This window comes from Propithecus coquereli, unplaced genomic scaffold (genome assembly GCF_000956105.1).
Source record: "Propithecus coquereli isolate 6110/MARCELLA unplaced genomic scaffold, Pcoq_1.0 Scaffold371, whole genome shotgun sequence".
NCBI lineage: Eukaryota > Metazoa > Chordata > Mammalia > Primates > Indriidae > Propithecus > Propithecus coquereli.
The window spans coordinates 1,083,682-1,094,787 of record NW_012149408.1 but is presented as its reverse complement, the minus strand read 5'-3'; positions in this window follow the sequence as shown (position 1 = coordinate 1,094,787).

The window sequence follows — 11,106 nt, the reverse complement described above, 5'->3', positions numbered from 1 at the left end:
ATTTCACTTAGGTACATAAAAGTTAAACATGAAATCATAGACAAAGAGATAATTTTACAGGCAGGCAGAAGTGAATGTACGTCCTTCCACCGAGCAGCAGTGAGATCAAGGGCTGACATCTGAGCAGAAGAAATGCGACTCAGGAGACAATAGAATAAGTTTTTCAAAACACTGACAGAAAGGAAACAGAAAACTGGCAATCTTTGCTTCCATAACTAGCAAATTTCCTTCAAAAATAGAAGTGAAAAAATATATCAGGCAAAGAAATATTTCAGCATTACTTGCACGGTTGGCGACACTAAAAAACTTCTTCAGGCTGAATGAAAAGGATCCCGATTGAAGGGCAGAGGTAGAAGGAACGTTGCCAGAAGACACATGAGTCACTGGAACCGACTGAGAAACCTGAGCACTCGGGATGCGTTGTTTTCCCATAGACCCTCCGGACCACGAGGGCTTGCCCCGTGAGGTGCAAAAACACCTCGTTTATCTTTATAGGAACTAAGAGTGGTGGGATGGGAGACGTCTATGCACGTCTCTGCAATTCATCTCCGATCAGAGGACACGCTAACTACCGCGTGAGCAAGTCCATCCCATGCACGTCACCAAGTGAATATGGTATCTTTTTTCCTGCTTTTATTTATTTGGTTAGAAAACAACTCATTATTAAATTATCATTTATTTCCTTACTATTAATTGTTTAAAACGTTAAATTAAATACACAGCACACACAGAAAACTAAATTCTATGCTGTTTCATAATATTTTTTGAATAAAACAAAATGGACTCTAGTCTCTGTAACTCTAAAAGTCGTAAGAAGATTTATCGGGAAGACTTTCATCTGTTAATCTTACTGGTCTGAGTCAGGACTCTGCATTCGGCATGTATAGAATCGCACACTCCAGAACCCGCGTGGTGCTTTCGAAGCTGTGATTGCTGCTGACACGCTGCATGGGGGCGCGTGGCGGTGGGCCGTTGTGTGTGCTCATTGCCTTTCACGTGAGAGGAAACATGGGGTGCACTGTTACTACGGTGACTTCAAGCCTAGTCTCTCCTCCGGTACTTTCCGGCTAACTGGACAGAGCAAAAGGAAAATAAAGATTTGCGGCTTTCTGCGGCCCAGTCTGTGATAGCATCTCAGACAGAGCTCTAGAGATGGGAGCACACACACCTTCCAAATGTCTAAGGAAAATCATCTCTTCGCGAAAAGTAAACTGGCAGTTACGTTTTCTGACCTTGACCTTACGTAAATGACTTAACTTGTTGGGTGTAAGAATGATTGTGTTCTTAAAAGCAAAGTACGTTTCGTATATTACCATTAATATATTCTGCTAGTCACTCCTTCTTACTGTAAGATTCTCTGTTCAAAGACTTGGTCTCATTTGTTTTGCAAACTCTTCGGCATCCGACTGGTGACACAGATAGGTAGGTAGATAAATGTAGTGGGTGCTCAAAAACGTAGTGGGTATTTGGAAATGGAAGAGAAGGAGAAAAGGAAGAAAAAGAAGGAAAAAAGAAAGGGAGAAGAGGTAGGAGGAGGAAAGAGATAGAGAAAGGAAGGGAGACAGAGAAAAGCGTGGTTACTCAGCATTTCAAAGAAGGTTTTCGGTAATAATCTTAATTCATGTAAAACCTAAGGTACGGTTACTTATCTTTGTTACACAGTTTAATGCATTTAACCACAGGAGAGCCTTTGTACAATAAAACACTTAAAAGTGTATGAAGAAATACCAATTTAGTAAACCGAATGGTAAGTAAATAAAAACACAAATATGGACAAATAATAAGCAAGTATATTTTTTTCTTTTTTGCTAACAAGGTTAGATAAAAAGGCATTTTATGACACACCTATACTGATGTTGACCACAACAAAATCTGTGAATATTCATCCTTTATCATTGTCAGAATGACGTGTTTAGTTTTAGTGGTCCTTAAGTCAGTTCAGTATGGTGACTATTATTATTGACTATTTTCAATTTTTTTCTCATTTTTATTGTCAGGTCTAAACTTTGGTCTGGAACCAAAGACAATATAGGACGAAGTTTGATTTTCTCCAAGACTCGCAGAGATCTGTGCTACGAAAGGGCTTTCTTATGACCAGCAGGCGCGGCGTTTGGTGACGCGGAAGCACTTAGCGAGTTCAGGGAGCGTGCTCAGCAGTCTGGCAATGCGGGGAGCTCCCTGCAGACTCGTGAGCTCAGAGTTTGGGGAGTCAGCACCCCTGCAGTTGGTTAATAATGCTTTAGCTGGAAAGCTGAGTAGAAAAACTTTCATGTAAAATATAATGGGGTCTTTTCTTTCTTTTTGATATATATTTGAAAATCTTTAAAAAATATTTTGCAGAAAAAATAGATGTTACATTCCTGACCATTTGCTCTGAGAAAGATTTTCCACTCGTTCGTCTCTAGAAGGTCATCTTTGAGACGTACGGGCCGGCCCTTCGCTGGGGCCTCGTCTTGCATTCGTATTTCACTTTCTTTCATTCGGTGGCCTTTATTAGCTGAGCTCCTGGAGCTTGTAGCACATTTTAAACAGCAACACTGGGAGGATGTAAATGCAGAATAATGTATCAGGACTCAAATTTGCATGGTCAAATGTCAAAAAAATTAGGCCTTCCCCGGAACCATGTCAAGAGAAATAACATAAGTGGGCAAACTCAACAGCAGGCGTGCCATTATCGTTTAGCGCAAGCTGTCATCACTGCCAGCAAGTGGAAGCAGCGGTCATTAGCTGGAACTCTGCTGGGGGAGGTTGCAATTCTTCCCTTTCCTTTTTTTAAAAGATTTTTATTTTTTCCCCATCATCTGACAGTATTTCACAGAACGCCGCAATGCAATGCTGCCTCCCTGACAGGGAAGTCAAGAGGTGGGGGACGGCGCCTGTGGGTGGCAGTGGGGGTGTGTGAAAGGCCACTGAGCAAAATCTGTAACAGTCCGCTGTCAGCTGGAGGGTGCAGGAATTGCATTACCTATCGGATAAATACTCATTAAGAGTAATCACTTTATTTCAGCTCTGTAATGACATTAACAAGCTTGGAATACAGGGAATTACACGAGTCAGAACAAATAATTGAATATTCTACTGCAGAGGGGACACAGCACAGGCCTGCCTTCGTGTCGGGCGGTTCTGAAGCTAGCACAAGCATGCAATTAGATAATAAGCTTAAACAGCATTAAATTGGCACTGTTCGTACCACCACTGAGAAAAAAGGAGTATTAATTGTTCAGCTCGAACCTGCTTGTGATTTCGTGCAATACAAATACTAGTAAGGCTGCCCTATTTTTATGTAAATGAACGTATACAGGGGGTTTAAACACATCAATAAAATGGAATATAAAGAAAATCTGAGGAAGAATGTAGGAAAGATAAATAAAGTATACACAGAGGCTCTTTATGAACCAGGCTAAGTGGGGCAAGGTTTTCTCTTTGAAAGAATGCGTGATGGGTAAAAGCTTGGCAAATTTTTAAAGAAATTTCAGGGTATCATATAATCTGAATAAGTGTTCTTCTCAGTATATATATTTTTTCCTCACTATTTCTAGAAGGCAATTTTTTCAAAGTTATTACAAAATCTTCTACATGTGTGCAATGCAGAGAGATTCGCAGGTGGATGATACAAATAGAGACACAGAAGAGATATAGACAAATGCACTTCTCTGTAGGCATAATGGATATCGGGGCTTCGTTAATCACGCCACACGTTATGAGAATGCAAACACGTCGCGCAGAGCAGAAGATTCCGAGCTGTGGAGAGCAAGAAGAGCGAGGTGAAGGCCGTAAGTACCTTGTGTCGCCCAACTTGTTTGATTCATTAGCAAGCTAGGACCCTGAGAGAGGAGAAAGCCGCATTTCTGACACCTCGTCCCAGTGACACTGCCACACGGGAGTGTCATTTGGTGTCCTAGATTCCTCGGTCGCCTTAAGCATGAGTTAACCCGATGTGATGCGTCAAATCACACAAGCTGTTAGAGAATGCCAAGGAGCCACCCGGCAACACGCGGCCGACGCTGCCCTCCACGCGGACGGGGGGTCTTGCCCTGCGAGGGGTGCTGCCCGACCAGAGCAGATGAGATGAGATGTGAGAGGCTGGGGCCTCTGGGGAGACCAATTTAGGAGGCGTCGGTTTGCAGTTGGTTCGTGCCACAACTCTGAACCGCTGTAGTCATTCAGATAAGCCAACCAGCTCTGGGTGTGTGATAGGCAAACTCAATAATCATTCATAATCCTGGCAGGTTAAGGGTCTCCAGGGCAAACCGCAACATACACAGTGGGCTTGAAAATAAGAGAAAACAAATAAAGAAATCTCGACATTCCTGAGAAAATGTCTTTTCTTTCTCCGGTCCTACAATCTTCCAATCAGGGGTTTCTGTATCATTCCATCCTCGCAGGACGTACAAAACCATTTTAAATCTATTTTTCTAAGTAGATGACCAGGAAGCCTTCGTCTTAGTACTTGTCTGTAAGTCATGTGGGTGTTCAAAGGTTATTATTTAATGAAGGCAAGGGGAAAGGGAAATTAGTTCCTACTTCAGATCCCTTTAGAATGTGTCAGTAAATGTAACGTGTAGAACTAAGCTAGAAATTTGAGTGTTTATTGTGTCTGTCCTATAAAATAACTTGAAATTGATGGAAGAAAGATTATCCACCAGCCTGATCTTTTTGAGGAAATAGCACCTAGTGTATTTCATTGCTCATGGTAGGTATCCAATTCATCTTTAGAAAAAATCTAGGAAAAATGATACAATTCTGGTAGAAAATTGGAATTGAAATTACCTGCACTAGCAGAAATATTCTCTCCTGTCTTCCCTCTTATTCTCTCCCTCTCTTTTTCTATCTCATTATAAACTGATTCTAGTTTCAGTTATGAGAGTCAGTTATATTGGATCTCAGCTTACATAAAATGTGTACTGTTTTACACAAGTAACACTGTTAATTACCATTAATTATTCACTGTATACTTACCTATGTGTTGGGTACGTGAGGAGATGCTAAAATTATAATATCTAGCCTCCATTTTCAAGTAGTGTTCATTTCTATTGGGTTAACAACATGCATGAGACAATTTCGAAAGAATACAAGAAATCAGGAATGACATTATGTAAAGCAATCACCCAGAATGAATTCACAGAAAAGGAGCTATTTATGTGTCCAATCGATAAATATTAATTGATCACCTACTCTATGCCAGGCACTATACTGTGTGCCAGAGGCAGATTATGACACCCTCCACGGGCTCGAGGAACTTCACTCACCTGGAGGAGACCAGCATGTACAGTGAGGTGGAGACCTTGGTGTTCACTGCAACTTTTCTTCGTCAAAGAAATTTCTTTGGAAGAAGCATTCTTGTCAAGAAGAAATCAAGGCAGACACGACTTTTGGCAGCGCCATCCTGTGGGAGATGTGGCAAACACATGACATGAGCTAACCGGACAGGAAGGCGACTCCGGCTAGGGAGATGGAAAAAGGTCAAGTGTCCTCTAAATGACCCCTGTCCCCGACCATCCCACCTAACCTCCAGATGCCACATCTGCAGGAGAGCTGCTGAACTCACTACGACGTGGGGAGGAGGAGGCTGGAGGAGTCTGTCATTATGGCCTTTCGTTGACGCAGACAGAACAATAACGTTCCACATAGATGCAGAAATCTGGAAAGAAAAAAAGAATGAGTCACCTGGTGGGAATGTTCCAAAAGTTGGAGAAGGGGGAGGCTGCCCTTTCAAAGGAATTGGAGTTTTATTCCAGATTAGTTTGATAGTGATAAAAAAATTATCTGTCCTGAGCCTTAGAGAAAGGTGAACTTGGATGTATCATTTCATGAAGGTAGAATAGTGCAGAGTCATGAAGGCTCGAGAGAACGTGCTTTCTAGGTCAGTGTTGCTCAGCATGAAGTTACTGGGGAAGGTACCGGAGATGAGGATGATCTGTAACATCAATCAAAGGAGATCATATTTTTTCCCTGAAAGTGATGGAGAATGAGAATAATTTAGAATTTCATCATTTTAAATCATTAAGGGATTATGTTGATTTTATCACCATACTGTAAAGACGACTCGGAGGAGACTGCGGGTAGTGAGAAAACAGGCAGCAAGAGCAGGAAGCAGAGCACCCAACTGTCTAAGCTGGCGACTTGGCATAATTCACCAAAGGAAGGACTGCAAAGGGCAGGAGAACAGGTTTGGAAGTTTTTAACATTTTAAATTGAGACGGGTGTGCAGATGGCTTTGTTCCGTGGGCAAACAGCGGCTCACATTTGGGTGGCGGTTACGGCCGTGGACACGCTTTTCCCAGGAAGCACGTGTGGAGCAGGAACCCGGAGATTTTTCAGGACAGAGTCTGACACAATTCAATTTTATACCTGGGGAGGTGAAACCTGCAGAGGAAACCGGGAAGTTGTAAGTGAAGTTGGGGAAAACAGCGTGCGATGCCGTCACGCAAAGGCCGGAGGGATTCTCGGGAGGGAGAGCTGAGCAGGGCCAATGAGAGGATATCTGAAGCTTAATGTGACCCCAGTCAGACATGTGATTTCCCCCATCTGATGATATCCTATAATTTTGGCAACTTTGGTGACTAGTGAGACCGTCACCCCAGTGACGTGAGTGAAGCAGGAGGATGTGTTCCTGCCTCTCTCCTTCCTTTGCGCCTTGTCTTAGAAACATGGCATGCACCCCTCCTTCCCTGCCCCTGCACCGCTGCTTCCTGGTTCTGAGGACCTCCCTGTCTTGCTTAGACCTTGCAGCAGTATCGCCTCTTTGACTAATATTCGCTTCCTCAAACCCACTCCGGTCCCTTCACACAAATCCCATCAGTTGTCCCCAGAGCGGTCAGAAGCATCTACTCAGAAATCAAAACCGACCATTTCTGTTGCTTACAGGCCTTTCAGAGAGTCCCACCGTTCCTGAGGCTGCCCCAAACCCCTGCCACGGACAGCCCAGCACGGTGGGCAACTGGCACCAGCTCCTCCTGCCTTCACAGCGGCGACCGTACCTGGGTTTTTCTGAGTTCTGGACAATCCAAATTTCCCTCCGTCACTGGGCATTTGCACGTGGTTTACTTCAAACTCCTCAGGCTTGTCTCTTCATCTTTGCATCAGTAATCATTATTATCCCTTTCGGTTTTAATTTGATGACCATTTCCATGTGATCGAATCTCCATATGTACTTTCCGTAGCAGCACCGATTTCAACAGTTATTTACATTTATTTGTGTGGTCCTTTGGTTGCTACCTGCCTGCTCCCTGGCACCACAGGGGAGTTTCACAAGAGCTACATGACCATCAGAGAGCAAGAACCTTGGTTTCTCTCGTGTCATCACTAGCATGCAACCTCACACCCTTAGGTGGCTACTTAAGCAGCTGCCATTGCATCTGCATTCCAACTCAGAGGAAAGATAAGGAATGTGTATGTTTGTTCACTGTTGCAACCTCAGAACTGCTGGACACATAGCAGGGGTGCAGTGTGAGCAATAAACACGGGAAGACATGAAACAATGAGAGGTCAAGTATAAAGAATACCTCATAGTTTCCATGGGCTTTTGTAAGGAATGGTCACTCGTGGTTTCATAGGTAACAGGTTCAGAATAAAATATAAGAGTTACTGATTCTATTAGTGTGAAGAATAAATAAGAGGCGCTAGGAAATGAAAAACACAGTTAACTGTTCTTCTGTTTTTATAGCTCACTTTTAAGAGGTAAGTGATATGCAGGGCACAAATAAAGAAAGCACAAGGACATTTTTCCCTTGTTGTATTTTTAGCAGCCAGAGTCTCGGCCATGTTTACAAGCTGAGAGGACAATATAGTGAGGAACCAAATTATGTGTTCAAAAGCAGAGCCACTCTAAGTGCGTGTGAGCAGCAAGTCACACAGGCACGGCTCTCAGATGGGCCCTGCTCTAGGTTCAAAGCTCTCTGTCACAGGCTTGAAATTATTAATAATTTTGTCTTTGAACTTGTGTCTTGCGAGTGAAGGCCAACGGATAACGGAGTAGTGTGTAAATGGAGAGATGTGTGTGTTCGCCATGCCTTGCCACACTCGCTGCATCTACCACTTGCAGTTGTTATGTGGCTTTCACAATTGGTGTAACGTAGACTCACCTGGAGTCTCACTAGACTCCCCTGCTCTGGGGGTCTCATGTTCCCTGTCAACGTGTCTGTGGCTGAGTAGGTGGGGTGCCGTCAGCAGTTCCATTCAAACCATAACTTGCTTCAAATGCAGAGAGAAAGTAATGTAGAGCCAGAAAAATCTTACCATCTATCACAATATCACAGGAATACAGTAACTGTATTTATTGTATCATATAAAATTATTGGCCAGGTGTGGTGGCTGACACCTGAAATCCCAGCATGAGGTGGGAGGATCACTTGAGGCCAGGAGTTTAAGACCAGCCTGGGCAACACAGCAAGAATCCATATCTACAAAAAAATTTTAAAAGTTAGCCAGGCATGGCGGCATATGCCTGTAGTCCCAGCTACCCAGTAGGCTGAGCAGGGAGGATCACTTGAGCCTGGGTGTTCAAGTCTGCAGTGAGCTATGATAGTGCCACTGCACTCCAACCTGGGCAATAGAGCAAGACCCTGTCTCTTAAAAAAAAAAAATTCTGACACCAAAATTTGATTTTTTTCCATTTTTTAATTTATGTTTCTATAGTTGTATCATTATTATTCACATTATATTTTATATATAGTAAAATTTTTAAATGCACTTTTTTCCCAGCTATTTTTACAAGGAGCCTCGCATTTTTATTTTGAATAAGAACTGTGCAAATTATGTAGACAGTCCTGCTGCCAAGTGGAACAGATGTGAGGTTATGAAGTGAACCTGCAGGTGATAAATAACATTTCTCGTGTAACAACACTCATTAATAAAAACTGTATTGAATATATACTCTGCAATCAATACTGAGGCTAAGATTGTCATCTCTAATTATCTGTCTTCAAATGTTTATCAATATAATGGGATATGCAGAAACTTCTATAAGCTGCCTCCTTTGGTTACAGCTCTTAGGCAAGATAGAAAATTAGCTGATTAGGCACATGTTGGTTATTAGATAACCAAGCAATAGGTGAGTAAATTATTCAAAGTTAAAACTAATATGTGGTAAAGAGTACGGAAAAAGAAAAGGAGCAAAAAAAAGGAATCAGATGGGTGCGTTTGGTGTTACTCCTCATTTTTGTTACGGTAAAATATCCATGAGGTGTAAGGCATTATGACTCCCATTCAAAATTACACAAAAGGTGTCAAAATCACACAAAAGAATACAAACAGACCTAAAAACTTTTCTTGTTCAGTGAAAAAACAAACTCTCATTAATCCCTACATCACCCGTGTGAATGCACACTAGATAAAATTTGGGGAAAATATATGAACTAGATCAAAGGCACTGAAGCTGTAACGTATTTCCTCATACTTTTAATAAGACACCAGTTTCCCTGAAGGCAAGTTTTTCGTGTCACTGAGAGATACTTCCAGCAATCGTTTAGTAGAGAGATGAGAATTCCAGGCTTGGGAAGGCCAACGAACAAGCTAGAAAAGTTACTGTAGACATAAAATTTGATAAAAAATGTCGAAGTGGATGGAAGTAAAAGAGAAAGCTCCTAATTTGAACTTTTTTATGGTCTATGGCCCAGAGTCATTACCAAGGGGGTCTGCAGAGGGAGACGCATAATGAGCATGTCTTAGATTGCAAAAGGAAACCACACAACCAGATTATAAACTAAAAGAGTCTTTAATTTAAAAATCTAATTTAGCCACACTGATCCCCAAAAACTCAGAAGGAGTGTTTCTTTGACTCCATAAAATAATATATTTTGTTACATGTTCTAGATATGGAAGAGAAAACCAAAAAGCAGTGTGAAGGTAAAAGTGAATTAAAAGCACATATTAGGAAAATTGGGACTGAAAAGGTACTCAGGCATAGATGGTTTTGAGAAAATCCAAACAAATGGCAGTAGAACATTAATGTAAAAATATTCATAAAGAAGGTGGCAGACATGGAAGATAATAGGTGATCCTGACAAAAGGGGTAGAAAATAAAATAGAATCAATGTAATATGAAAATATATTATTAATCCAAACCCATTTTTCTGCAGAAAAAAACCTTAAAATTTGTAGATGGAAAGGGTACAACAGTTCATAGGAAAAATGATCATTAATAATCAACATCAAGACCTAACTTGGGATTAACCGATGTTTTCTTCCATGTTCCATCCACATACATGGAAGAAAATATTGAGTTGGCCTCAAACCTCCTCACAGCAGCATTCAATTTCAGAGGAGAGCTAAATCCATTCTTTCAAGCATTTTTACCATATTCAAAGGGAATCCATTCTACATTTTGCCATTACAAATGATGTTGGCTTGCATTATAGTAGACATCTGTAGTAGTTAGAATTAAGTTTGGCTGTGAGTGACAGAAAACACAAAGTAATAGACACTTAAATTTAAGAGAGAATTTTTCTTGCTTTAAAGAAGTTTAGAAGTTGAAATTCTAAAGTCTTATAATCTTTGGGGACCGAGGTATATTATCTGTACATTCTGCTGTTATTAAAAGAAACTTCATACTTCATGATGGCTGCTTGAGCTCCAGCCTTCACATATACATTTCAGCAAAGGTGAGGCTGAAAGTTGAAAAAGATTGTGCTATCAGGACAACCTTTGAGGGAGGTTAGGAAATAGCATCTTTATTCTTTGTGACCATGTGCCCAGCTACAACTGGGATGTCTACTGTGAAGAAAAAGGGAAAGATTGGTATGAGAGAAAAAGTAAGAATCTCTGCTTCAACAATTTTTCCCCAGCCGAGGAAATTTCCTTCTATTTCCTTATGCTAGAAGACTTTTGTGTTAATTATGAAAAAATAACAGAAGTTTGATATTTTAAATGAAACCAAGAAATCCCCAAACATATAAATGTGTAAGTCAAGCTTTTCAAAACAACTAATAAGAAAAGTAAAATAACACAGCAGCTTCACCAAATCCCCAGAACAGTGTCGTAGAATATCTTTAGTGTCCTCTGTGCCACCTCCTCACCAAGGACAAAGCAAATCCTGAGGTGTAAAGTCGAGCTCCGTATAGTTGAGTCTGGTTTCCAGTCATGATAAAAGCTCTGCACAAGGATTAA